This window comes from Pseudopipra pipra, chromosome 3, assembly GCF_036250125.1.
Source record: "Pseudopipra pipra isolate bDixPip1 chromosome 3, bDixPip1.hap1, whole genome shotgun sequence".
Taxonomy (NCBI): Eukaryota; Metazoa; Chordata; class Aves; order Passeriformes; family Pipridae; genus Pseudopipra; species Pseudopipra pipra.
Window position 1 is genome coordinate 87,343,393 of NC_087551.1, and position 26,998 is coordinate 87,370,390.

The 26,998-nt window shown below is 39.0% G+C and overlaps 1 long non-coding RNA gene across 2 annotated transcripts in view; it reads left to right on the forward strand.

Moving 5' to 3' along the window:
• Window positions 1–26,998, forward strand: part of LOC135411966 (uncharacterized) — a 66,919-nt gene that overhangs the window by 17,448 nt on the left and 22,473 nt on the right. Inside the window, exon 3 of one of the 2 annotated variants that reach the window (XR_010429405.1) lies at window positions 24,350–24,632. The exons of the other annotated variant lie outside the window; for it this stretch is intronic. This is a non-coding gene — a long non-coding RNA (uncharacterized LOC135411966). Of the gene's footprint in view, window positions 1–24,349; window positions 24,633–26,998 lie in introns of those variants that run through there. 2 annotated transcript variants of the gene reach the window in all.

Genomic DNA, 26,998 nt, shown 5'->3' on the forward strand with positions numbered 1-26,998 from the left:
GTACCAGACTCAAGAAACAGGGAGAGAAGATAGTCTTAATTGCTATGCCAGTTAATCAAACTTAGATCTGTTAAACAGACACTGTTAAACAGTGGATCCCTCACTGAGTTTTCCTTCTCTTCTATTGCGTGTTGAGCATAATACTTGAATGTCACAACCCACTTGTTTCTTCCTTTGAGTGTTCACTCCTGATAGACTTTGGTCTTCATGTTTTTGTCTGTGATTAATACTTTCAGCTGTGCCTGGGTGGCTTGAGACATCTGGGTTGCGGTCAGCAGGCCTTCTAAAACCATGCTTTTGGTATTTACTGAATGCGACCTATGGTAATACAAGGTATTTGATGCCAGTGTTTAGGAACTTCTCGTGTTCACAGAACATCATAGTGTGTGTATTCAGTAACCCATCTTGGACCTAGAGACTTCTCCTAATACAAGTTCAGTATGCTGATCCCTACCTGACCTTCTTGTGGGAGTGCAGAGGATCTAAGGGTGTGTCAGCATTGCATAGCAGAACTCAGTGCTGTGTTTCCACAGCTTGCACCAAAGAAGCTAGCAGAGGGATGGAAAATAGATGTGGTATCATAATAGACATACAGTATGTCTAAGATGACAGATTTCAGGACAGCAGCATAGGTGCATACACTGGCATGGATGCACATCAGCTTCTGCAGGGAGAGACCTCACTGCTTTGCTCCAAGCGGGCATAGTCTAAAAGATCTCCTACGAGTCTGTGAAAACCAACTTATTAGTACCCTTCCTCAGGCACAAGCGAACTCAGTAACCCATCTGTTCAGCTCATCTGTTTGGTAGATGAAGGTTTCTTGGAGATTGTTTTGAACAAGATCTATTAGAAACAGAAAACCACTTTTATACCTACCAGTTTAATGCCCTCGGTTTTCTGAAGAAAGTACATGGCATGTATATTTTTCTCAACAAAACAACTTCCAAAATCCCTCAGTCTGGGAAACTATGTTCCCTGGCTCCCTCTTCAGAGAAGTCAAGGAAGTAAAAGCTTCACACTTGACCAACATTACTTGTGTCACCACTGGTGGCTGGTACTAAATGCTGAGATGACAGGAACAGGACGGGCAGTTCTGTGGAACCAACAACTGCTGCTTGCAGGCAGCTCAGCTGTGTCAAGCCTGGCTGGTTCCTGCTTGTGTATGCTACTTCTGGCATTGGTTTCACTGCTCATATCATTGAGATTGATGATGTACTGTGGGATAACTTCTGTTCTCCAACTTAAAAACAGCTTGTGTGACATAATGTCTATGGTCATTTTACCTAGCAGTTACCAGTTTTTAAAGGATAGCAGCTGTCATCTCATGCTAGCTAAAATGTTTTATTTCAGAGTTCATTGCATTCCTGGTCAGTTTTGAAGAGATGGGGGAATAGCATGTCCTTCCCTTTCCTGGTTCTCTGTCTTTCCCCCTTGCTACGCTAATTTAAGTGCCAAATACAGTGCCCTTCACTTTGAATGCCACAGTGTAAATCTGCTGCAGCCTAGGGTTGCTGTGTGTGCTGGTCTGACACTCTCAGGCTATTTAGGATGTGTCAGTGCCAAGAACTGTCATCTTTGCCTATTGCATGCAGCATGTTTGTTTCTCACAGATCTTTATGGTAAAGAAATGAAAGGATTTGTGTAGGTGTTTCATTGTTTCATTGTTTGGTTTTTTGGGTTTTTTTTTAGTAGTTGGGTTTTTTTACCCAATAGTCACCCCCTTGTTAGAAATGTTCTGTTCTTGGTCTTGAGGGAGCTCTCAAACCCAGATATGGTGGGTGGCCCAGATGGTGCCTCAGCTGAAGAAGGGGATCTTGAATAGAGTGGAATATAATACTCAGCAGAATACAGACCACTGCTGCTTCTCTCAGGTGTTAAGGGCATAATGTATTAGCCACTTCAGAACAAATTATTAAATGAACAGAATTGCCTAGGAGAGGGCAGAGAGCGCATAATTGGCATCAACTGTGTTATCAGGATATGCTTCAGATAACAGTTTCCAAAATCTATATGAGAAAATAACCTACTTAAAAAAAGCATGAGAAAAAAGCCAAAACTAAACTTGTATCCATTTCTGGTGATTATTTAAGTGGAAATTTAAAGATCCCTCAGTGCTTTCTGAAGAGAGAGAAAGAAAATACAGCTTTTCTGGCCTGTGCTCCATCTGCCAATAGAAGTGACTTAAAAGTCAAAAACTTCCTGCGAGTTACTGCCAGAGCTACAGCAGCTATTGCAGTTGCCAAAAGAGGCATTTACAATGCTGGTATCTTACTTATTCCTATGAATCTTTCTGAGATGAAGACTGTACTCCGTATAGTCTTTATTGGAAATTACATTTATAGATACACAGTTTTATGAAGTAATTCCTTTATGTCCCCACTGTGACACATCAGCCTCTCCTTGTCATATCAGTCTCCTCTAGAAGAAGATAGAGATATTTGTCTGCTGCCTTCTGTACTTAGAGACATATTATATCTATTACCAGAGCCTCTGATAACCCAAAAGCAAAAATGAAAGTAATTTTTTCATCCAAAGAAATGACAGTGGTACCCCAGTATCTTAAAATGGTTGTACTGAAATTTTTTTTGTTTTTGCCATTGAATATAACTCTTATTTTACTGTTCATCTATTTTCTAAGCTTTCTAAACATTCATAAATTAAGTGACATTTACCCAAAAGACCTGGCAAGAGATGTTTAATACACTGTAAAACAGATAGGTAGGGACACATCTCTCTTTTCAATTCTGGGTAAAAAACTGAGAGACACAATTAAATGATCCTGTATTTTTACATTACTTTTAGTTTATCATGCACAACATTTTCATCAGTCTGTGTACAAATTCATCAAACCATTGGTACAAAATACTTACTAATGCCAGAACTGTCATGCACAGGAGCACATATGAACATGCCTTCCACAGCAGATCAAGTACAGCTCTGTGCACCTTTCATGCCCCTGTTTCTAATGAAAACACAAATGAGTAGGATACTCCCAATATTACAGCAGAGCTCAATGAAAACTTTTGCTATGTAGTCTGTGATTTTTCCCAGTTTGATTTGCAAACTAATAATTCAAGAACTGAAGACTCAGGTTTGTAAATGTTCAGTTATTCCTAGTTTTCTGCAGCAGATAATGCTTGCTACAGCAGCTACTGCAGTTGCCAAAGGAGCTGCTTATAGTGCTGGTATCTGGTATATGAAAATACTGTGGGCTGGTGTATGATACAGACTGTGTCATCAGCCACTGGCAGCATTCTTTACTGGGCTCCTGGAGGTTTTGACCCTAGACTTGCAGTGCTCGATACATTCAGCACTCTCACTAGCCTTACATCACGTCAGCTGTTACTAACTGGAACATTGACACTGCAGAGAAAACTGGTGGTGAGCTTAGAGGTAAGAGTGGGTGATAGGGGAAATTGAGGCTGAACTGAGAGACTGGATTGGGAAACCTAAGGGAACTGGACTAAAGAAGAAAAAGGTGAGGAAAAATGTCACTTCAGGTGGAAGCAGCTTGTGAAGGAAGAGCTAATAAGCTATTCCTATACTGTTGAACAAGGTAGTACCAAGCTCTGGCTGTGAAGATGGCTAATACTGTCTGGCCACATCTAAGCTATTTCATGCTTTCATGCTCCAGAGCAGAAAGGCTGCACCCAATTTGATTGTTGTCTATCTCTGGCTGCTTGTGGCCCTTTTCAATGGGAGATCTGGGAGAAGACTACCTGGCCCAAATGAAAACATGTCAGATGCAGATCTAACAATTTATTAGTACGAATTACAGATGAAGAACTTTTGCACTATTATTTGTTAGTATGGACAAAATCTGAAATTATGCTAATCTGCTACTGCAATCAGTTGTCCAGTTCAGACTGCATGTGTTTTTTCCACTACATTATAGTTTTTCTCTTGACTCATATGATGGAAGAGACTTCATGAGGAAAGATAAAAAATTATGTTAGAGGAGTATTTTCAAGACTGCAAAATCAAGCTTTCAAAAAATTTGGAAATGCCAACGTACTTCTGATGGATATACATTAAGATAGCCTTCAACCACATAATTGCATGCTGTTTTTCCAAGGACATTTGCCTCACTGAGTGCATGTAGTAGATAGCCTTGGTTTTTCAATCATAGTGTCTGCTAGTAAATAATTTCTATTACAGTCCAAGCACAACACTTGGTTTTGCTGACCGTACTGGAAATCATCTGAGGATATTATTTTGTTAGGTTTGTGTAGGCAAAATTATGAAAACTCAAACAGAGGGAGAGATTATATATTAAGGGAACAAAGAGCAATCAGAATTATACTGAATATATTCATATGCATGTGGTAGACACCAGTGTAGTCAGTTAGCTGTTCACCAGCTGGGCCAGTTGTAGGGGCTGGAAGCTGCAAGCCCACCTGGATGCAAGAGTGTTCACTAGACAGTAAACTCTAAGTATAGCTGTGATTTGGGCTCAGCACTGACTTAAAAGGGCAATGTGAATGTGAGGCCAGCTGTAGCTGTAGCTGTCCCTGTAGAAACGTTCACAGTGCTCTGAGGGAAGCTGTCAGTGTGGTCTTGTCAGTGTGAGGTTGTCAGTTCAGCAGCACAGCCGTGCTCTCCTTGTGCTCCCCTCTGCTTTTCCCTTCTTGTTGCTGCGGTGCTAAGAGTACAGAGTTGTGTGGCCTGCAAAGAATGAGGCTGTCATACCTTAGACAGTCTGCTATGAAGAAGAGTTATAGGTGCATTCTTTTTTCTTTGTTAATGTTACTATTACTCTGTATTTCTTATGCTATGAATATATTTTATTACTAATAAAGAAAAGGCTCTATTTCTAGTATTTTTCATCAGGGGATTCCAAATGACAGGTACTTATGGATAGAAGCACTGTCACCTTCTGCTTCTTGGGCTGTACCAGCATGCAACGACCATCTAGTAAATGGGGTTTATAAATGACAGTATGGAAGTTTGTTCAAACTGCCAGTGGCTAATTCACTGGTACATGCTCCCAAGTCTATTGGATTTTGCTCACTCTTTTACCTGAGCACTAGTCCCCAATTTAATTAATTACTGACCAGTCCTAGCAGTATCTTTTACCCTATTAAATTAATCACCTGCTCTTTCTTCAAAGCTCAGCTGGCTTTCTATAGCAATAAAGAATTACTTAATTTAATCTAAGCCCTTTTACAATGTTTATCACATTCAATCTCTTTACCAGACTATCTGTGAAGTTGACCTGGCTTCTCGGAAAGGATTTCCTCTTTCCTTGGAAGTGATTTCTTGAGTGATGACCCATTTTCAAGGAGAGAGCATAATTCTCTAACAGCTCCTTAAGAAATTAGCCCTCTTCTTACAGAAGAGTAGAAGAAGTCTGGGCACCAGCGTCTTTATCTGGCACACTTCCATTCCCTGCGAATGGTGGTTCTCTTCTTAAGCACTGATTCCACTGCTTTGATGACTGCAGTCTTGACCTTTTCATGAACTTTTCTTCCGTCTTCTGGGAGGTGTGTTTGAAAACTGTTTCAATTTATGGTGCGTTGCTGGACTGTGCAAGTTTTTTTCAGGCAAACACAGAGGCCAATTAAGTGTGGTAAGGGTCCTTTCTTTGTCCTTCAGATTTGCATAAGAAATTGCAGTTTTGAAATAGAAATAGATTTGAAGGAATATAAAAGCTTAGAATTTTCAGGTATAAATTTTTACTATACTTTTAACAGAATGTGAGAAATGGTCTCTCCTTCCGCAATTTAGTCCTTAGCAGTCCATCACTATAACTAGCCTTCAGTAAGTATAGTGCTTTAAACATAGCTCTTTCTGGAGTCCTTCACAACTCTAAAGTTTCCCCAATGGTGATACTAAATTGAGGCAAACATCACTTTTTAGAGAGCCAATATTTAAAGTTCAAAAGTTCCTCACTTTAATAATTCATGCTGAGCAGCATTCAACTTAACAATTGCTCATTTGGATGAATAAACAACATGGGGTGGTAGCTCAGCTGGAATAAATTACTGTTATATCGTTTCAGTCACTAGTGTTACAGCAGTTTAGACCAGTTGAGGCTTTTGTCACATATTTTTATTTAGATTTTATTTTTCATTTACTCTGGCATTCATAAATATAGTAGATGTCAGCTTCACATAATTAATTGATTCATGCAGATAGTCCCCTTGGGAACTATCCCCTAACTAGGATGTAGAGAAGTATGGTACTTATTTTACAGATGATCAACTAAGGTACAAAGGGATGCTTTTTAAAGACATTGACATTTCTAAAATGTTCACTGTCTCGATTCTTCAAAAAAATTACATCATAGTATTGCAGAACCATAGAAATGTTGTCTGGAAGGGACCTCTGAAAGCCTTGAGTCCGTATCCCTGCCAGAAACAGGACTCGTACAAGATCCAAGTCCTGAAAACCTGGAAGCATTGAGAGTCCATAACTTCTCTAGACAACCTGTGTCAACACTGAATTGACCTTCTCATGATTTTTTCTTCTTCTATTATTTAACTTCCTAAACCATAATTTGTGGTGGTTGCCAATCTTTATATCACTTTAGCTCTATAATTGTTTTAAGGAGTGGTAGGAAGGTAATTAACTCACCTTTTATCTACTTTTCTGTCAGATTAAACCAGTCCAACTCCTTCCACCTGTCATTGTAGCCCATGTACTCTTAGCCTTTGACTATCTCAGCAGTCCTATACTGGACCCTCTCCAGTTTCTCAATATTGTATTCTCCCTCTTTATTCTGCCCTTTTGTACCTTAATATCTTTAAAATTCCTTTTCAAATACAAAGATTGAGTAATCTGCTCAAAGACAATGAAGAAAATTATTAGTAATATTTTCCAAGGAATTTAGAAGCCAAAAGAGATAGATAGGAGATTATAGTGATTTTCAAAACTACCCAAACAGCTATCAGGTTTTCTAAGTATATAGTATAATCTTGGCATGCTTCCTACTGACTCCCAGGCAGACTTTCCCTTGTATCGTAGAGTGAAACATGTAGCTTTGGCCCCATTGTAACTGCTTATGAAACAAAAAGTAGGTGGATATAGATTAAAATCATGCTTAGGGAGTTGTGTGTGAAGCAAGGATACCTATAAAGGTTTGTTTGGAAAGGTGCATAACGATTGATGACCTGCCAAGTATTATCATTAATGAATCGACCAGAGATTTATTTTCTACTGTTCTTAAAAGTATTGTTTCAGCCTGGATATTTGTTGGTTTGCACGCAGGTTGTTAAATTTTTGGATCTTTATCCCTATAAATGTCCCCAGAAATAATACAGAGGTAGCGTATGGTCTTTGGATATCGTTCAACTTCTAGAATGAAGTGACTAAGTTTATTAACATTGTTTAATATATTTATATTTCCATTGCATCTGGGAGCTGTAATCATTAACTAGAGGACCTACTTCAACTCCACGAACTATTGAAATGCAGAACAAAGAAATAATCCCTGCTGCAGTGAGTGTTCAGTGTAAGTATGAGGAAAGAAGATGGGTATAAGCACAAAAAAAGTAAAATGACATTGGTCAGAAGGATAAGCAGGACTGTCAGGATACCAAAGGATACTAAGAGTTTTTGTAGGCATCACAGTATTGGAAAAGGAATGTGGTTCTTCTTTGAGGAAGAAAAATGGGACTGAAGTACAGTCTGAGAAGAAAGAATAATAGCTTTGTATCACGTATGTTAAACATAAACTGATGACAGGACTCCCATGTGACAGTGCAGGGTTTTAGTGAGGACACAGTAAGGAGATAAAATTACCTTTTAAGTTTCTCTGTTGGCTGGACTAAAGAGCTGCTGGAGGTGCAAGGACTTTTGTGGAAGCTGAGGCTACCTGTACATAATTGCTGTCTCTGAAAAAGTAAATGTATTAAAACTGTGGTAGATAGGAAAGAACTAGGTGTGTGAGCAATAAATTTGAGACAGGTTTTTTTGTACCCCAGGAAAAGGTATGAAGCAGCTACTTTGTAGAATACTGGTTTTGTCCCTGTCCTTTCAGCTGTGCTATTACTATAATTTCTCCCCTTTGGTGTATTTGGCAATATCAGCTTGACAATGTTTCTCCTTCAACATAACAGAACCACAGAATCACAGAATCATCAAGGTTGGAAGAGACCTTCAAGATCATCCAGTTCAACCATCAGCACAGCACAGCCATTATCGCTCCTAAAGCATATCTCCAAGTGCCACACCCAGACACCTCTTGAACATTTCTGGAGATGGTGACTCCACCACCTCCCTGAACAACTTATTCTAATGGCTAATCACTCTTTCAGTGAATTTTTTTTCTGATATCTAATCTGAACCTCCCCTGGCACAGCTTAAGGTCATTTCCTATTGTCCTTTCCCTTCCCTACAACCCCACTTCCCTACAACCTCCTTTCAGGTAGTTGCAGAAAGCAATGAAGTCCCTCCTGAGCCTCCCCTTCTTCAGGCTAAACAACCCCAGCTCCCTTAGCCAATCCTATTATGCTCCAGATCCTTCACCAGCTTTGTTGCCTTTCTCTGGACTCGCTTCAGCAACTCAGTGACCTTTCTGAAGTGAGGGGCCCAAAACTGAGCATAGTACTCCCAGTGCGGTCTCTGTATTTAACAAGTACAATGGGGCAATCTTTTTCCTAGTCCTGCTGGCCACACTGTTCTCAGTACAGGCCAGGATGTCATTGGCCTTCTTGGCCACCTGGGCACACTGCTGGCTCATGTTCAGCAGGCTGTCAACAGCACCCTCAAGTCTCTTTCTGCTGAGCAGATTTCCAGCCTTTCTTCTCCCAGCCTGTAGCACTTTATGGGCTGTTGTGACTCAAGTGCAGGACCCAGCACTTAACCTTGTTGAACCTCATACTGTTGGCCTCTGCCCACTGATTCAGCCTGTCAAGATCCCTCTGCAGAGTCTTCCTGCTCTCCAGCAGATCAACACTCCCACTCAACTGGTGTTGTCTGAGAACTTACTGAGTTCAATCCCCTTGTCCAAATAATCAATAAAGATATTAAACTGGACTGGCCCCAATACTGAGCCTTGGAGAACCCCACTAATGACTGGCTGCCAACAGGATTTAATTCCATTCACCACCACTCTCTGGGCCTGGCTATCCAGCCAGTTTTTCACCCAGCAAACAGTGCACCTGTCCAAGACATGGGCTACCAGCTTCTCCAGGAGAATGCTGTGGGAGACCGTGTCAAATGTTTTACTGAAGTCAAGATAGACAACATCCACAGCCTCATCTACTAAGTATATCATTTTGCCATGAGATCAGGCTGGTTAAGCAGGACCTTTCTTTCATAAACCTGTGGTGGCTGGGCCTGATCCCCTGGTTGCCCTGCAAATGCTGCGTGATGGCACTCAAGATGATCTGCTTCATAACTTTCCCTGGTACCGAGGTGGGGCTGACAGGTCTGTAGTTCCCCGGATTCTCCTTCTAATCCTTCTTGTAGATGAGTGTCACATTTGCCAATTTCCAGTAGGTTGGGACTTCTCTGGTTAACCAGGACTGCTGCTAAATACTTGAAGTGGCTTGGTAAGCTCTTTTGCCAGTTTCCTCATTACTCTCGGATGAATCCATTCTGGGCCTGTAGACCTGTGGGTGTCCAACTGGCATACGAGGTAACTAACCATTTCCTCCTGGACTGTGGGGGTTCACTCAGCTCCCTGTCACTAACTTCCAACTCTGGAAGCTGAATACCCTGAGGATAACTGTTTTTGGTGTTAAAGACTGAGGCAAAGCGAGCATTAAGTACCTCAGCCTTTTCCTCATTCCCTGACACTATACCAGCCTCAGTTTGCCTCTGTTGTATAAAATTTGCAAGGAAACCTGAGTCCTGCAACAGGCTGCAGTGTTCTGTAGTCAGGGGGCATGCAATGGTGGCAGTCGCTTTTGTCCCTTCTGCTGAAGGACTGTTGAGATGGTACTTAGAGTTAAGGAGCTGGAGTGAAGTTTTGACCACCTGGATAAATTTCTGTCTCATTAACCCCTTCCATTATTTCTCAGCTCTTAGCATCAGGAGGTGAGCAAAAGGAAGATAACAGGCAAAGCAGCCATTTAATTAACACATCAGTGCACCATCTGCCATACCTTCCTGACTCACCAGAGAGTTCTGCTCTCACTGCTCAGATTAACCTTACCAAAAACTTTATTAAGAATTGAGAGGTGGGGTATGTTAAGCATGAAACGTAGAAAAAACAGAGATGCACTTAATGTATAATGAATTGCATGAGCAGTTATGGTAAGAGTTAGGTAGCATCCTGGTAAGGGGAAGGACGTGGGCAACTAGAAAAGAGGTCTAATGGGAGAGTGATGGATATGTGAGAGAATAGGAGTTATCCATAATGATTAATTCCTCTCTAAGACATGCTTATTGCAAAATAATAATTTCTTTTAATATCAAATAACAGGGAGTCAGGTACGGGAGTTGGTCCTGGTTTTGCCTATATAAAGTATCTTTGTTGCTTGAACCACTGTGAGACAATGGAAGCATGTGGATTTATCTAACATGATAAACTTAGAAACGTACAGATGAGATAAAAAGGATTTTATTTCAAATTCTGAATGTTCTTCTGAAATGTGAGATGTACCTAGAAATTAAATATGTCTTTCTTATCTCGGTAACCTATATTTGAAAATAATTCCTGTAGAGCTTCAGATATAACTAGAGGATTTTATCACACCTGTGAGCATGGACCCTAAACTAGCTAACTGTACCGAGGGAGATTTATTTCTTAATGTGTTTCCTCTGGGAACACCAGTAGGACTTGAATCTCTGAAAGTAAGTTTTCTCAAAATGTGAACACCAGAGAAAATGAAATAACAGAATTGAAGGAGTTTAGTAAGAAGACCTCTACCCACAGGAAGACAGCGTCAGGTCTTTTTCTTTGGGCATTCTCTGAGGCCAAGAGTCTTTCTATGACATCCTGAATGTCAGTCTCCTCTGAGATTTGTTTGTATATTTGCCCTTTGCCTTTCTTACCAGCCTACTGGTTTTGACTCCTTTTGCGAGCTCCTTGTTTGCCAAGATTTCACACTTTTCCTGAGTTATGGAAGGTGTTCTTGATGTTCTTGCTCAGATGCTCACAAGTAAGGCTGAATCCTCCTGTCTTCTCAGAGCATTTTGCCTGACCTGTGGTCCAGTAAGCAGTACCATTAAACCTAATACTCTTTTCTGTGCAAAAGCATGCCATGGAACCACATTACAAAAATGGAGAAAAAGATACTACTTTCTGTACTACTCGGCATAACTGTGAAATAACATTTCAAATGTGACCATTTCAAATACCTTTGTGGAGCAAAAGAAAAGGACCTCTTGTTGGATTTATTTCAATTGTGTTGCTGAGTTTGAGGTAGAACTATGTGTCAAAGCTCTGAAACACTCTTGCTTTATTTTTCTGCCCTATACATGAAGATCTTAAATTTTTTTTCTACAGTCTGTCTTTCGGGAGTTCCTTTCTAGACAGTCTTTTGTTTTTCCCTTCAATGTAATCTCACCCAGGCATCTAACACAAATCCTTAAGAAGTGTCAGGTTAACCCACATAATCCCTGCTCCAGCTCACCCTTTGGTTTCTAGCCAGGCTTAGGTTCACCTACTGCTTGTACATAATTTGATAAGGATAATCTTTCCTTGTCTGACCCTGGCTCCTTTATTCTCATCCTCCAGGCATTTTGTCTGACTTCTGATGCTATCAGACATGACATTCTTTCAAGTCTCTAAAAACAATGTGCAGTTTTAGATAACTTGCTCTGTCATTTCATTTTCACCTTACTTTATCTAATTACTTCTTTCTGTGCCTGAAGCCTCTATTTTTATACTTTGACTTACCTGCTAGAGGTTTATACTAGCATACCTTAACTTTATACTTATAAAAAAAAGCAATGTGTACTGAAGCTACACATTTTTTTCCTGACAGCTGAGTTTCTTATATCAAAAACAAATCACTTAAGTAGTGCCCAAGTATTTAGATTCAGGAGCATATATTTCTTAAGTGGATCCTACCTTCTCCTTCATTTAAAATGTAAAGGCACATTGTCATTTACATTCATATTTTAAAGCAGAAAGGTCAAGATAAAAGTCTTCATCTTCCCATCTTGTCTGTGAATGACAAGTCTGGACATTTTCCAAGATTTGAAGTTGCTCTTGGTTAAACTTGTTGGTTTTGGGCAAAGCATGAGAAAGTGGACGGACTATAAGGTGTTGCATTTTTTATTTGTTTGCATGGAACCAGAGAAAAGTTATAATTAATGGTCCAGTTAGGCCCTCTTACCTGCAAAGTATTTGATGCTATTACTACTGATGCAGAGACTATTCTCTTTAGGCTTTGGTTCCCTTTTGTGGCTTTTAAAACCTCAGTAGTTTGCTAGGGCTGTACAGCAAGGCAGTGCAAACTGTTGTTGTTGAATTACTAAACATTTGAAAACTACACTAATAAAACACTGTTATATTCCTGTAAAAGCCACCATGGCCATAAAAAGAAGTCAAACTCGCAAGTCATGTAGCACTTTTTGAAAGTCTATAGTAAATACCTCAAGAAAGCAGCTCGCATGGTTACCAACAGCACTGGAGATGTTTATAATAATTTATAATACAACATGTCAAGAACAGAGAGACCTGGCATTACAATTTTTGCATTAGGGTATGTGCAGCAAACAGTGCATGAGACTACTATAAAAACATGGATATATTGAAAGAATGTTCAGCCTTTTATTAATGATCCTTAGAGAGGTTTTTACATTCTTCCATATATTTTCTTACAGAAACTGTCCACTCGATCTATTATATTCAATAAAGAGACCTTGTCTGCATTGACATCTACAGTCTTGGAAATAAGTAAATGGAAACTATCAAAATTAATGTATTGATAATGGTTATCTTTACACTCTTCTTTCAGTGCTGGTGTTCCATACTCCAAACATACAAATGGTTTTAACTAATCTGAAGGAAAGCAGATCTTATTTTTGTTTTATGTGGTAGTTCTGCAATGCACTGTAAAACAGAAGTGAGTTGTTCCAAAGGGCTCAGGTGCCTACCAGCCAATGCCAGGCTGTCAACCCTTCTGTATATTGGGGACTAAATGCTCACTAGAGGAGACTCTGACTTCAGCCAGTGGTACTTAGTGAATAACTGGTGCCCACAAGTGTTTAAGGACATGAGGACTTAGAACTAAGGACATGATCTTTCAGTTCATCTGAGGAATAATAATGTAAACAATTCAAAATACAGTCCCAACTTACTAATAAAGGCCAGTTAGTAAGAATCCTAGTGGTAAAGAAAGTCTCCTGACCATTACTGTGGTATTTCATAAAAAGTTTGTGAGTGGTTTTACTCTGCTATGACTGCCACAGCAGTGTGAGGAGTTAAGTCCCTGGAGGTTACATGGGTATCAGGTCTTTCTTACCTGAGAATTAATATTGAGCATGTCTCTTTAGGTCGAATTTCTTAAGTGCATTTAAATGCTGACCTTTTTTTTATTGCTATCCTTTGCTTGTATACCTATGAGAACTCAAATCTTTTCAGAGCAGAGACCTCTTATGAGATGCAGTTATTGCAGGTAGATGAATTGCAGCTTCGATTGTCAGACCAAACAATAGTAATTCAGGTTATTCGTGATGTACTTCATTTCAAGTAAGCACCAAGCCTTTTTACCTTAATTTATTTAATGTAGCTCTGAGCAGATCTATATCTGATTAAAAAACTGTTTGGGCTGGGCAAGTACAAAGGCTTAGGCACACACAGTAATTCTTGAACATCTAAGTATGGAAGATCTGTAGCTAATCATAACTTAATGTGTGGGAAGGAATGTTTAGGGTCACGACAAAATTACAGTCTGAATTTGCCTGTTGATTTGAATCATTAATCTGAATTGGTGGTTCTGGTCAGTTCAAACATTTGGTGTTTTGTCCTCAGTCAAATAATGTTTTATACATGCTGTTCCTTGGCTGCCAGATGTCACCATAGATCTGAAATCTGAGGGAGGTTTTGATGTAGAAATTACTTTAGGGAGATGTGGTAGTGTCACATGGATTATTCGTCATTGCAGTAATTAATGTAAGCAGTAATGACCTCCAGGTCAGGTAGATTCTTATACTTAATGACTGTGTGAGCAATGAACATTGTCTCAGACCATTAGCTCCTCCAGACAGTCATTTAAGTGAGGCTTAACTGCCAGTCAGTCTTGCCTAGCATTGACAGGTACTCATAGCTAGTTTCCCAAACTTCCTCTATCATTCAATAGTAGGGAATGCTACTCATTCTTCATCCAGAAACAGTTTAAAAGTGTGCTAGTTTACATAAAATTTCCCAAAAAGTAATTATCAGGCTAATAGTTCACCACTGACTTGCACTGTAGTAAAGTGGATGAGATATTCACCCATTTCCCAATACTTACTTTAATTTGATCACAAAATACATGCTGGGATTAAAACATTTTGCATTTAAATAATCTTGTTGTAACATTATAGTATGGAAAATAGCTGCAAAATAAACTACATTGTGACCATACATATCTATTAATATTTTTCTGAGCCCATAGCAACAGATGTTATTGTCATACTATTTGAAAACCAGTACTGTTTGAGCTCATTTAATTGCTGCTTTTAAGAAGTGGGCTTAGGTACCAGTTTCTTCTGCTGTGTGGGTTTTAAGAACAGTTTAGCATAGCATTTGTTCCATTACAATGTCCCTGAAAATCTTTCTAGAGATCCTGAAAAGGTCTAGGATGCATAAAAGAGCTACATTCTCATTAAGCAGAAAACAAATTGAACTTATTTTAACAGACTCAAGATTAGATGGCAAGTTAACATTTTCAAAGGTATCTGACCACGTCATGGTATCTGACGTGGAAGAATTTACAACTGAAATTGGTATTTCTATTATTACTCTATTAGTTCAGGGTCTACTAATGGGAATATGCACCTCTGTTTTCCCAACTAAAGATAAATAAACAATAAATCTCCTCTTCTATGAGACTGTTCTTTTTGTAAAAGAGATCAAGTTGGTCTTCTCATTTTGACAGAATAACTCAATAAGCCATTGGAAATGTGGCTAGCACAAAATTCAATTATATACTTAGAAGACAAATTTGAATACCCTTTCCTAAATTTATTTTGGTGAGGTCATTACCTAGTGGTTTCAAATCTTGATGGGGGGATGGAAGGGACAATCAAAACCAGTCATACTAACTGGATGTTCCAATTCTGTTCCAAAAAGGAGAACCAGTAACAATTTTACTTCAAATAAAAATAAAAAAAATAAGTAGTTCAGTGGCTCACTGGCAATCTTAGCATATGTCAGACTTGGTTAAAAAGGAATAGAAATGGACTGTAGAGGTTTGAGGAACCTCCTGAGGAGATTCTGGGTGCTGACATGAGAAAAAAGTATCAAGAAAAAAATCAAATAGTTGCATTATGAAAAAAAAAGTAGATTTCTTTATGTAGTGAATTTTATTTTATGGCAGGTGAAGCTGATAGTGAAACTCTATATAATGTCTGGCTTGTAAAAGGTTGTTATTGAAGATATTCTCTTTGCCCAAAGAAAAACTTTTTATTAACAGATTAACTAGTGTAAAACTTCATGTTCATTGAACTTCCTACACTCTAAATCATTTTTCCAGCAGTCTTAAATAAATTACAATAGTTCTGTTGAAGACGGACTACTACAAATTTGTAATCACAATTCTTATTTTCCTTCATACATCCTTGTTAATCCCTCACACTCCTATTCTGTAGAAAATAAAGAATGTATAATTTATCAGGAACCCAAACCTTCTGTTCTATGAAAATTCTCTGACTTGGGAAAAACTGAAGTGTTTTCTAAATGTTACTGACTCAAGGTATAATGGGAAATGTGTATCTATAGATTTTCTTATCTCCTTAAATATTGTAAAATATATTTGCTATATATACCACAATAGTTAAGGTATCAGATGTTGTCAAAGCCCCATGAGTCTTATAAATGTATTTAGAAGCTTTTTATCACACTTAAACAAATCATTCTGTAGAATGGCCTATCTCCCTTTATGAATTAAAGTTGTCTTCTATAATTTCTAAAAAGATATAAAAACTGAGGAGAATGTAGAGAAAATGCTAGTATTTTGTTCAGGTGTGGTATCTCATCATCTCTTGGTCCTTTGCTTAGACCAGAAGTAGATAGGTACCTAAAAACATAATTTAATTGCAACCTTGACTTTTAAACTAATCTTTAGAAAAATTGTCAATTACATAAATGGCCAGAATGACTTCTACTTTCATCCAGAAGTGTTTGATTTATAATTTTGGCTAAAACAGAAGAAGCTTCAAGCCTGTGTGAAATAAAGAGCATTTTCATTACCTATTTGAATTTTGATCAGGGGTTCCATTACGAAGAAATACAAAGAAATCACTCCTTCTACTACCACTTCTTTCCATTTCAAACTTCAACTTTTCATTAACTTTCATACTTACAGAACACAGCTGTGGGGTTTTTTTGTCTCTTTGTAATGAATTTCTCTCACTCTTTAGCTTTCTTGGAGTATGTTTTGATTTTTCCTTAGATCATTTCCAGCTTTTTGCTGACACCTCTGCATTATTCTGGCTCATAGAATATGTTTGACTTTTGACTTTATGGAATTCCATTTTACTCTTTTTAAAAACCTCTGGGGGTTAAAGCTTTAATCCCAAATACCTTTCAAAGCATCTTTTGATTGTCCAACATTTATTACACTCTCATCTTTATAAACTCTTGCTTATCTGACAAAAAAAATGAAACAATCTCCTCTGTCCTACACCTCCACAATTTTTTCAGGAATCTCTCACAATTCAGAAGCAGCATGGATTGTACTTGTGTGAGGTTGATAGTAATATTGGTAGGAAAGGACTTCTGGAGGTCACTTTCTCCCATAGAGGTAGATCATGTTCCCTAGACCCCTGACTGTCTTGGAGACCCTCTACTGGACCCTCTCCACGTTTTTCCACATCCCTCTTGAACTGTGGGGGACCAAAACTAGGCATTAGAAACTTTCAGATGGATTTCACCACTGCTGAGTAGATGGAATATAGTTTCCCTTACTAGCCATGCTCCTCCAAATGTAACCTGTTATATTAATAGCTGTCATGGGGAGGGCATGCTTTTCACCTTTGTGCCCCCTCTCACCTTACCATTCCAAAGGTTTTCAAAACACAGTTTTATACTTTTTTTTTTCATTCATAAGAGGAAAAGCAAGCACAAGAGAAAGAGATTTGGAATACAATTCATGATGGATCTGTACTCAAGAAGTCAGCCTTCTTTCTATTGTGGGACTGGGAAAAACTGTTTAAAATAAAGCTAATTTGAAATTATGCCTTTTTATCTAAAAAGAGTTATTACACCAAAGGTTGAGATTTCTTTTCCTTAATTTTGTGTGTATTACTTCCTTCATGTGCATGGCTCAGGAGCAAGTGCAGTCACTATTTTAAAACACTGTATTCAAGAATGTTAACCTGTTACCCTGACTTGTGTTCCCAAAGCATTCAAGGACACTAATACTCATAGCTGTTAGAAATCACGTCCATCACAAATCATTTGTAGATCAGCACATCTTTCTAAAGTGAGTGCTGTTAAACACATCAGTCCCAGTAGATTTGTTAAGCAGTATTGTCTTGCTTTAAGCCTACTAAAAGTGCCTTTTACTGCAGGCTTGGAGAGAGGCCTGGAGAGAATAAGACTGAATAATATCTTTCAGACAGGTGATCACCGGGCTGAGGCTTCTAAACCCCTTGGTGTTAGAAGATAGTCAGAGTCATTCAGAATAACTCAACAAGAATTCATTTGTCATGAGTGTTAGCTCTAGGGGCGCTCAGGAAGCCGTTTTGCTGAAAGTTACTAATTATTATATTGTATTGAATTGTACTGTAGTGTGCTAAGTTTCAAGTGCCTAGTTTTGGTCCCTCTCTGGTTCAAGGGGGATGCTGCATAACAATAACTGTCAGGCAAATCATTCCCACTGTACCCATGATTATTGTGCCCACTCCACATGGATTATTCACAGGTTTGAGGTCCAGAAGCAGATAGAAATGTTCTTCAAGGTTGTTAATGACTTTTCTTGTCTTCATGTTATGAATGTCTTTCTGCCCCATGACTGCTGCAGACTTCTGAAATGTTTTTAGCAGGGCCAATATTTCAATTACCTCATGACAATATATTCCTATTGGTCTGAGTTTGGGAGGTAGGTTGAGGCAGCCATCAGCAAGCAGGACTGCTTTTGGTTTGAAAGGCTGAAGGAAGTGTCTTTACATATATTTGCAAGATCTCCCTTTAAGCTTTGTTTGCTCTGCCTTTGGCTTTCAGTTGCCTTACAGCAGCAAGTAATTTCTGGATCAACCCAGCAGAACGTGAGTTACTTTATTCGGCTGTGGGTGACAGGCCACCATTATTGCAGGTGGCTTGTGCCTGAGCATCACCTGAGACAAAGGGTGGATACTGAAAACAGCACGACTACCTGACACTAAAGAGTGTACTCAGTTACCAGGAGTGAGCAGATAAGTTCCTCTCTACCTTGAAATTTTGAGTTTCAGGTTGTGGATCCCTCAAGCATTAGGTCAACTCTTTCCCAATTTTAGTAATTTTAAGAAATACATGTCTTGGACATTTCAGGTATGAGTTGCAAGAACCAATGGAACCAAGCATGTGTTGTCAGTTATGCAGTGTCCAAGTCCTTTTCAGTTGTATCTGTGACTGACTACCCCTGTACTTCTTCTGCCTCAACTCTCTATTATTATCGTGTCTACATCTTGCTCTGTCGTGTACCTCATCTGCTATAACTTTTATCATGTTATCTTGCAGTGTGCCTGGCCCAGGACTATTCTCTTTTTATTTTCCATTGAGTCTCCCTGGCAGAACCACTCACTTATTTTCTTGTCTGTATGTGCTATTCTCAGGCTACACCTTATTATATTCATTTTCACTTAGTTGTATGGTTTTTTTTAAGAACCTCTATGCTTCTGATTCATAAGTCATTGCAGGAAGGACACACTGATTGAAAACCTCTCTCTCCAGGCAGAATGGTAAATTGCTTTTTATTATATGATTCAGATATCTCGAAGTCTTCAATTTTACCTGGATCTACTTTTATTGAAAAAAATCTCTTCTGGTGTTCACAGTTTTGCTTGCAGTAGTCTAGAAATAGCTGTTTGCGGGATGCTTGATGCTGGTGTTTTATAACTTGGTTTGGTGAAGAGCCAAATGAAGAACCCCAATGACAGTGTACCAGAGTGTGGCTTTCTGGAGTTACTTGTGGAGCAAAATTGTTCCCTTACAAAGATGCATTTATTTTTTTCTTCTATTGGTCATGCCCTAATCAATTTCTTTCAAAAGACTAACTCACTTGGTATGGACACACTTGAATTTTGATTTTATAGACGAAAAGTAATGTGTTTCTTAGTCATTGAAAACATCACTTAAAATAAATGCATCTGTTTGTCATTTATGAGGGTATAGAATAGCTTTGCACACAGAAATAATGAAGTTGCTGTCAGATATGGAAGAGCTAGGAAAGCACATTTTAGTGTCTTTCCTAATAGCTTTCTGCAGATATATGCTCACAAACACATACACATGTAAAAGTCAGAGTCAAGCCTCCAGCAATTGTGGAAGCTAATTTTCTTTGTTTCATTGTATTTTTTTTTTTTTTAATTTTTATGTTTACTGCAATTCCTGAGCACTTATCCTGTCTGTAAGAGTTATGGAAGCTCCAGGCAGATAATAATTTGGTGGTTTATCAGGGGATTGCCACATTTCACACATATATTGTACAATGTCTCATGTCCTCATAGTTGTATCAATCTGTTAGGGTGGCATAGTTTCAAGTTGGTCAGATTTGCCCTAGGGAATTAAGGAGTCTGCCAAGATTAGTATGAAGAAAGGGAACAGGATACTAGTGAAACTTTCCCCTCCTCAGAATATCTCATATCTGCAGTATCAGTATGCTGGAGGCTTGTTGGGTTAACTTCTGCTCTGTGATACTTCTGCAGAACATTATATTTTCCTTTGAGACTCTTCAGATGACACATGTGGTGATCTGATCTCTCAAGGAGAACCTCAAATTCAGCTAAAATCATCCAAATCTGGCATATGGCAAGTTTGGTTCAAAGAAAGATGTCTTAAATGTGAAGAAATTCAGGTAAAAAGCTGATTTTTTTCTGTCTTTCTTCAAGTTCTTGAAAATGTAGCCAGTTGAGGGATGAGTAATTGTATTCAGGATCAGACTCTCCATATAAAATGATTCATACTTATTACAGGTTCATAAGTCTTGAAAAGTCTAATGTTTGACACTTAAAGTAATAACTTTGCTAGGCAGGAGGTGTTATTTTTCCATTTTCTGGATTTTAAAGACAGACTGATTTTATACAATAAGATTACACAGATGTGTATCTGTGACAGAACACATCTGGGAAACACTGTAATTACAAAAACCTAATGACTAGCCCTAAGTGCAGGTAATACAATTTTTTAAAATGTTTTCTGAAAGGGCAACTTGTAGAAAAGTTGCAAACAAGACTGAAATTCTCAGTGTTTCTGGGAAGATTCGTATGGTATTTGAGATATCGATAATGACAGATAGAGTTCAACTTCTGCCTCTTGCCCATGACCTGTCCTGACCAGTGTCTTCCTGTAAAAGAAGAAAAAGAAAAAAATTTGTAGATGTGTTTTCCTGTCTCATGTGAGAGAACTATATACCTATATAGATTGATAGAAGAAATTTAGTCACGTTACATACACATCAGATGTGCAAATCTCGGTTTATGCTAGCATGGGGAAAGAGCTAGCTAGACATTTCTTGCTTTGCTTACACTGGTATAAATAACAGAAAACTCAGATAAGACCCATGGATTTATTCCAGATTTATGTGGCATAACAAAGAACAAAACCTGGCCTAAGTTGCTTATCTCTTCAAGTAAGGTGATTTACCTGCAGTAGTCAGTAGTTTACTGTGGCACGTGCTAGGAATCAGCAGGTCCGTGACTTCGTAGGTGAGACTGGCAAGACGGCTTTATTATGGGTGAAATGTAAACGAACACAACTGAACAGGTCAAAAGCAAACAACTAAAAGGCCTTAACATAAAATGGCTTCCGCTTTATATAAGGTAGGGTAGGGAAGGTGCTAGAACAAAAGGAAGAGTTAAGGCGGAGCATGTAAATTACAACCATAAAGGGAAAACATAACCATACACAGATAACTGCTGCAATGCACCAAAAAATGACCAGTAGGAAAATGGGGTTTACATACATGAGAAACAAGAGATAATACATGAAAGGACAAAGAGGATAGAGGAGAAAACTGGGGTACAATAAACAGGAATTATACCATAAGACATAAAATACAACATAAACTTGTAACACGTATTTTCAAAGAGTCCATAAAAGTCTGATTTTGTTCAAGTGGTGACTCTTTCCTTGAGAGGAGAGTTGAGTTAGGGATTCCTTCTCCAATCTCTATAATTCCACTTCCAACGGTTTACTACTAAGTAATTTAATTTGTGATCTTCCTTTTTTATTTGGGAGTAAATCTATATTGTTCTCATGTAAAAGAGAAGAATTTTCCAGTACTCAGGAATGTGAACAACAGCTTATGCATGTCTTCAAGAATAGTCTGCTGAAGGGCAATCCCTGAACCTGTCTATTTCAGAGAGTACTGTAGCAAACGCCACATCTCCTGCTGACCAGAGCAGACGCTGCTGCTCCCCTGATTGAGTGGGTTCCAAATTTTGATGCCTATACCTGCATCTTGCATGTGGGAATTAATCCTCAGTCTGACTGTATTAGAGCTGACAGCCCTCTAGGCCCCTCCAGCTGTCACCAAAATAAATTCTCCACCAGCCTTTCTGCCTGTCCAGAATGCCTTAGGCAGTAGGGGATATATTTTTCTTGTTTGTGTCCATCTATGGTGATGTAGATGACAATGGGGCTGCAATAAAGCTGAAGCATTCCCTGGCAAAAAACCTCACTGTCTTGTCGTTTTCTCATCCAGGTTAATTCAGTTTTCATGATGTTAACTCTGACGTTGTGTTTGTATAGAGTGAACCTAAAAAGCCTCCTGGCTTTACAGACAGGTGCTGCTGCTTGCAGGAGGAGTTGTCAGTCAAGGCTGGTGACTGGTGTTTCACAAACATTCACATCCTGAAGAGAACCGTGGGTTGATTTTATGAGCTTGATGTAGAAGTAAAACTAACTAGCACACCACTGTGTGTCAGTTCACAGAGAGGGCAGATAGACATCTGGGACACTAGCAACAAAAGCAACTGCTGAGATGAGACATCCCTTTAAAATGGTAGTAAACTTTGCAATACTTACTCCTTGAGCTAGGAAATAAGTGAATTGAAATAATTTGGTTTTTGATCACTGTGAAATTCCTTTGATGACTGAGTCACTAAACGTTTTTTGGAGAAGCTCTTGAGACAAAAAGGCAGTTTAAACAGCTTTACTTAAGTCCTCCAGTCTCTTTTCAATCTATTTTAGACTCTGTTTTCTCTTACAGTCCCCTCAATCTTTTCAATACCTTTCCTCAGGCAGTAGGCCAGGAAATAAGAATCCACAACAAAGTTCCTAGCAATTCCATCATTTTTAGTTCTTCAAGAAGGAGGATGGGATATTTGACTCCTTTTTTCCAGTAACTGGCTGAGAGAGTTCACTTTGTTCCCTCATTCTTCTTGCATCTAGATAATCAGTACTGCTGTCAGGAAGGTATGATAGGAAGGTCAATGGCAGAGGTAGAACCATCAATTTGCTTCTGCACATCCCAGATGTGTGCTGCACACCCTAAATGGTGCCAGACAGAGGGTAATGTACACCCCTCATCATTCTTAGGCCTGAGAGAAGGATGGAGGAGTAGAGCCTTTATTTCTCTCATGCTTTAGAATACGGACTAGCACGAACACGATTTTCATGCTGGAGTGCAGCAATGGTATCTGGTCATCTCCCCCCAGGCTCAGAAGAATGAGGGTGCACAGTGGTAGGATATGCTGGTGTTGGGATTTTTTTACTTCTCTGATCAAAGGGAATTAGTGTTGCTAATTGCCTCACTTCTACATGGGCCTGCAGAAGAAAGAGATGGAGTTATGCCTGTCCCCACAATAAGGGCAGGAATTTACAGCTGGTGGTGAAAGAACATCAGCACTGGTGAACAAAGACATGTTAGAAGATTCCTCCTGAGCACACATCTGGCTTCAGCTGTATTTCTGGTGGAGTTTCAGTATGGGAGAGCAGCAGCTCTCCTCAGAAGCTGGGAGAAAGAATCAGTTTCTGGAAAAAGGAAGCAACCTCCTGGTGATTGACAGGTCTGTTGCTGCTGGGCCATCCCTTCTGTATGACACTGCTTCTGTCTTGGCCTTCCCTCACACACTCTGTCAAGACAACCTGCAGTAATACAAAAAAACCCCTGCAATGTGCTGTCCTCTGCTGCCAGACAAGGGAAAGAAAGGTCAAGCAGCCAGCATGTTCATATGCCTAAGACCTACACAGGACTGATGTGAGTGGTGGACAGAGTATCACCTGAACTGCACACCTGCTCTGTCCCAGAACAGGCTCTGGGGACCTTGAGCAAAACCTTTCTCTGCCCAGCCTTGGCATTTCCACAGCAGTCTAACTGCAGCTTGTCCTCGACTTGCTACCAGCAGGCAGCAGGTTTTTGTGGCAGATTCAGGGCAGGAGTCTCACTGTGAAGCCACTGATACATCCAAGTAGGGGGACAGGAGGAGGTGTGCTCGTCCTCTCACTCAGAAACAAGGAAACAAGTAAAATGCATTAATGTGTCATTACCTCCATTTAGGTAATCAAATGGTCAGTTTTGGCTGAAAACAGCATGATATAACACAGTTATTGTGTAAAAATAAGATTCCAAAATACTCATCATCTATATTTGAAAATAAATATATTACCATCCTGAAATATTATTCACACCATTTCTTAATAATTAACTTTTAATAAGTGGTTAGAATTTTTTAAAAGAGATATTTTGGAAGAATGGAGAATACATTAATTATTCACTTTCAAAAATTATAACAAATATATCTTTCTTAGTCAACATTGCAATGAATACTAAAACCAGTCATCTAGCTTGGGTAGAAAGGCAATCTGGAAATTTGATAGAAGTTATAACTGTATCAATACTTACCCTATTAAAGACTAAAATCAATATCCAAGTCATAGTACAGGTCACAAGTAGTCAAAACATAGTCATTAAAGAAAGATAAACATGTTCTAGTTTGTTTGGTCTGTGGGATAAAGTCAAATGTGGATGCCAACTGACAAGCATTTCCTGATACAGCAGCTGGTATTGCAACAGCTATTTAATTACCTGAAATACATACTTGCAATCAGACAGGTTTCCTCAATAATCTCACTTGCTTAATGTTTTTTCCTGTTCCATGGAAGAGGTCTTCAACCAGTGTGTGAGCTGCAGCCTGTTAAATTCCAAATATTAGCTCAAGAGGTCCATCCTTGTAGAACTGAAACATCTGGAAGATGTGTCAGCTGCAGGAACTGGTAGTTTTGGTCTTATTAGAAGGACTGTAACCAAGTTAAGATGCCAAGAGGATGGCAGTGGATGGATAAACAGCAAGGTGGGTAAAAAAATGGTTAGAGGCAGATTAGAAACACAGTGCTGCAGGATGTCTTCTGGGACCTGTCCAATTTAACATCTTTGTCAAAAATGCTAAGTAGTGCATTCTTATCAGGTTGGTAGATGACATCAAACTGGGGCAACCATTTGGTATGTCCGAGCAGGAGTGCCATGCAGAGAGACAGGAGGGGTGGGCCAACAGCAGCGTGCCGCAGAGATGTACAACAGTATCCTGGGCGTTTTTGTTTGTTTGTTTATTCGTTTTGAATTAGTAACCTTTAGTTGATACCTTTTATTCCATATTATTCCAAATCAGACAACATATCTTGAGAAAAAAATCCTCTAGGGACTACCATAAAGTTGTCTGTTTATGTCTTTGCTCGCTAATACAATGACACATAACTGGCCAAGGTTGAAAGTAAATGTTCTGGACTTGAACTTTCAAAATGGTTTTGTAATCAAGTACTTACCAGTGAATAACCAACATAAAATGTGCTATTGATTCATAGTGAACTCTGTGGTGTCTTCAGATCACTGGAGTTTCCAAAGTTCTCCAGTGCTTTGTGATTTTAAGTCTACTGAAAATAGAAGAAGAGGTCTTCATTCCAGGTTTCAACCTCCTATTTAGATGCAAAAACTGGTCCCTCTCTTGGGAACTCATTTCCAAACAAGATGAAAAAAGGATGTTTTCTTTCTACCTTTTGGAGACTTTTTACACTGAATCCTTAAGATCTGAAGTTTTAATGGATACTTTGAAGGCTGTCATCCTCAAATAGGTTTCCTTATTAAAAAAGGGAACCTCTTGCTATGCAAACATTAATTGCTGGAAGAAGAATGATCTTCCTTTGGTGTCAATTACATCGTGTAATTTCTTCTCATCATGGCCTGAGTCTACCCCCTAATTATTACTGACTTTATCTGCTTTGAGGGTCGGACTGTCTTTCCTTCTTTGCATCATTATCTGCTGATAGGAAGACAACATGAAGAAGCTGGAAAGCTTCCCTATCCTACCCACTTTAGAAAGATTTGAACTATCACCTTTTAAGTTTTAGGAAGGGATCACACAGCATCCTGAGTAGACACACTAGTCATGTTCTCAAGTCTAGCCTTTGTGTAAACAGAAATATGATCATTAGGTGTTAGAATAAAAAAAAAAAAATGTAGCTTGACTACTGCCCAATGGCTAGGAGATCCTCACAGAGGGAGAAATCAAGACTGCAGTGCCAGGTGAGTACAGCAAGCATTCATATTCTACATCAGACCATTTGTGGCTGAAATCTAACATCAACTCAAGGCATTTTCCTGGCTCCATGAGTCATCATGCCTATCTAACCCATATATAATCCTCCAGAAAGTGCTTTTTCAAAATCTGCTGATACTTGGCAACTTAGGTTGTCTTGGGTTGTGGGTTCTTTACCTCTCAAGAGGATGAGAATCTGGATAATACACATACAGGTGTCAGAAAAAAATTATGGAGAAGATGAATTTTCTACTTGAACTGACATAAATGTTCAAAAGAGGAGCAGACAAGGTAGATTCTGAGCAAGTAGTGGCAATGTGTGATAGTGAGGGTAGCTCTGACATTGATATGAAGCTGGCAAATCTGATATAAGACAAATCTGCCATAGGACCCATAACCCCATGCCTCTCCGGAGTGATAGCTGCAAGCAGGATATCCCAGAGCATCTCAGAAAAATCTTCCCTTGGAACTGGATTCCCATGTCCAAACCCAAATGGCTAGTACATTTTAGATGTGGTGTGGGGCCCTGCTGGAACCAGAAAGGTGTAGGTCTCTTCAGTTGTCTTTTCTATGTGCAGTCCCCATGTAAACATCTCACAAACTGTAGGACATCTTGTATTAACTGGATCCCTCTTTTACTAGAAGCTGAATTGGCTTTTAGACTCCATTGACTGTATTGACCTATTCTGCAGTGATTATAATAGGAGCTTAGACATTAGGCTTTTAAATTCTGTGTCCAATTAATCTGTATTTAACTTAGAGAACTGCCTGGGTCTTGCTGGGCTTCAGAGGTGCCTCCCTTTTCTTTAGGTTGCAGAAAGAACCTGGACAGCTATGATAGGCAAAGTTAGATTATCCTGCAGAATTCTGTGCTTGGCAGGACAATGTTTTAGTTAGAATTCTAAATTAAATATAATGTATTCTACCTATCTGTCTTTAGAAGCCATAGCTAATTCTTGCTTGCTTTAAGAACCTAATTACTAAAAACAGCTCTGAAAATCTTTTTCTAATACATAGTTCCTGAGAAGAACAGGAAATAAAGTGGTTAGGTCCAAGGAGACACCAAATAAGAAATGGAACACACATACTAATCAATTCCAGTTTCTTTTCTTATCCTGAGAGGTCCTTTAGGCATCACCTCCTGCAATTTCCTGAGTCAACAGCCTAGGGACATAATACAATAAATCACTGAACTGATAATGGGGGGGGAAAACACTAGCTT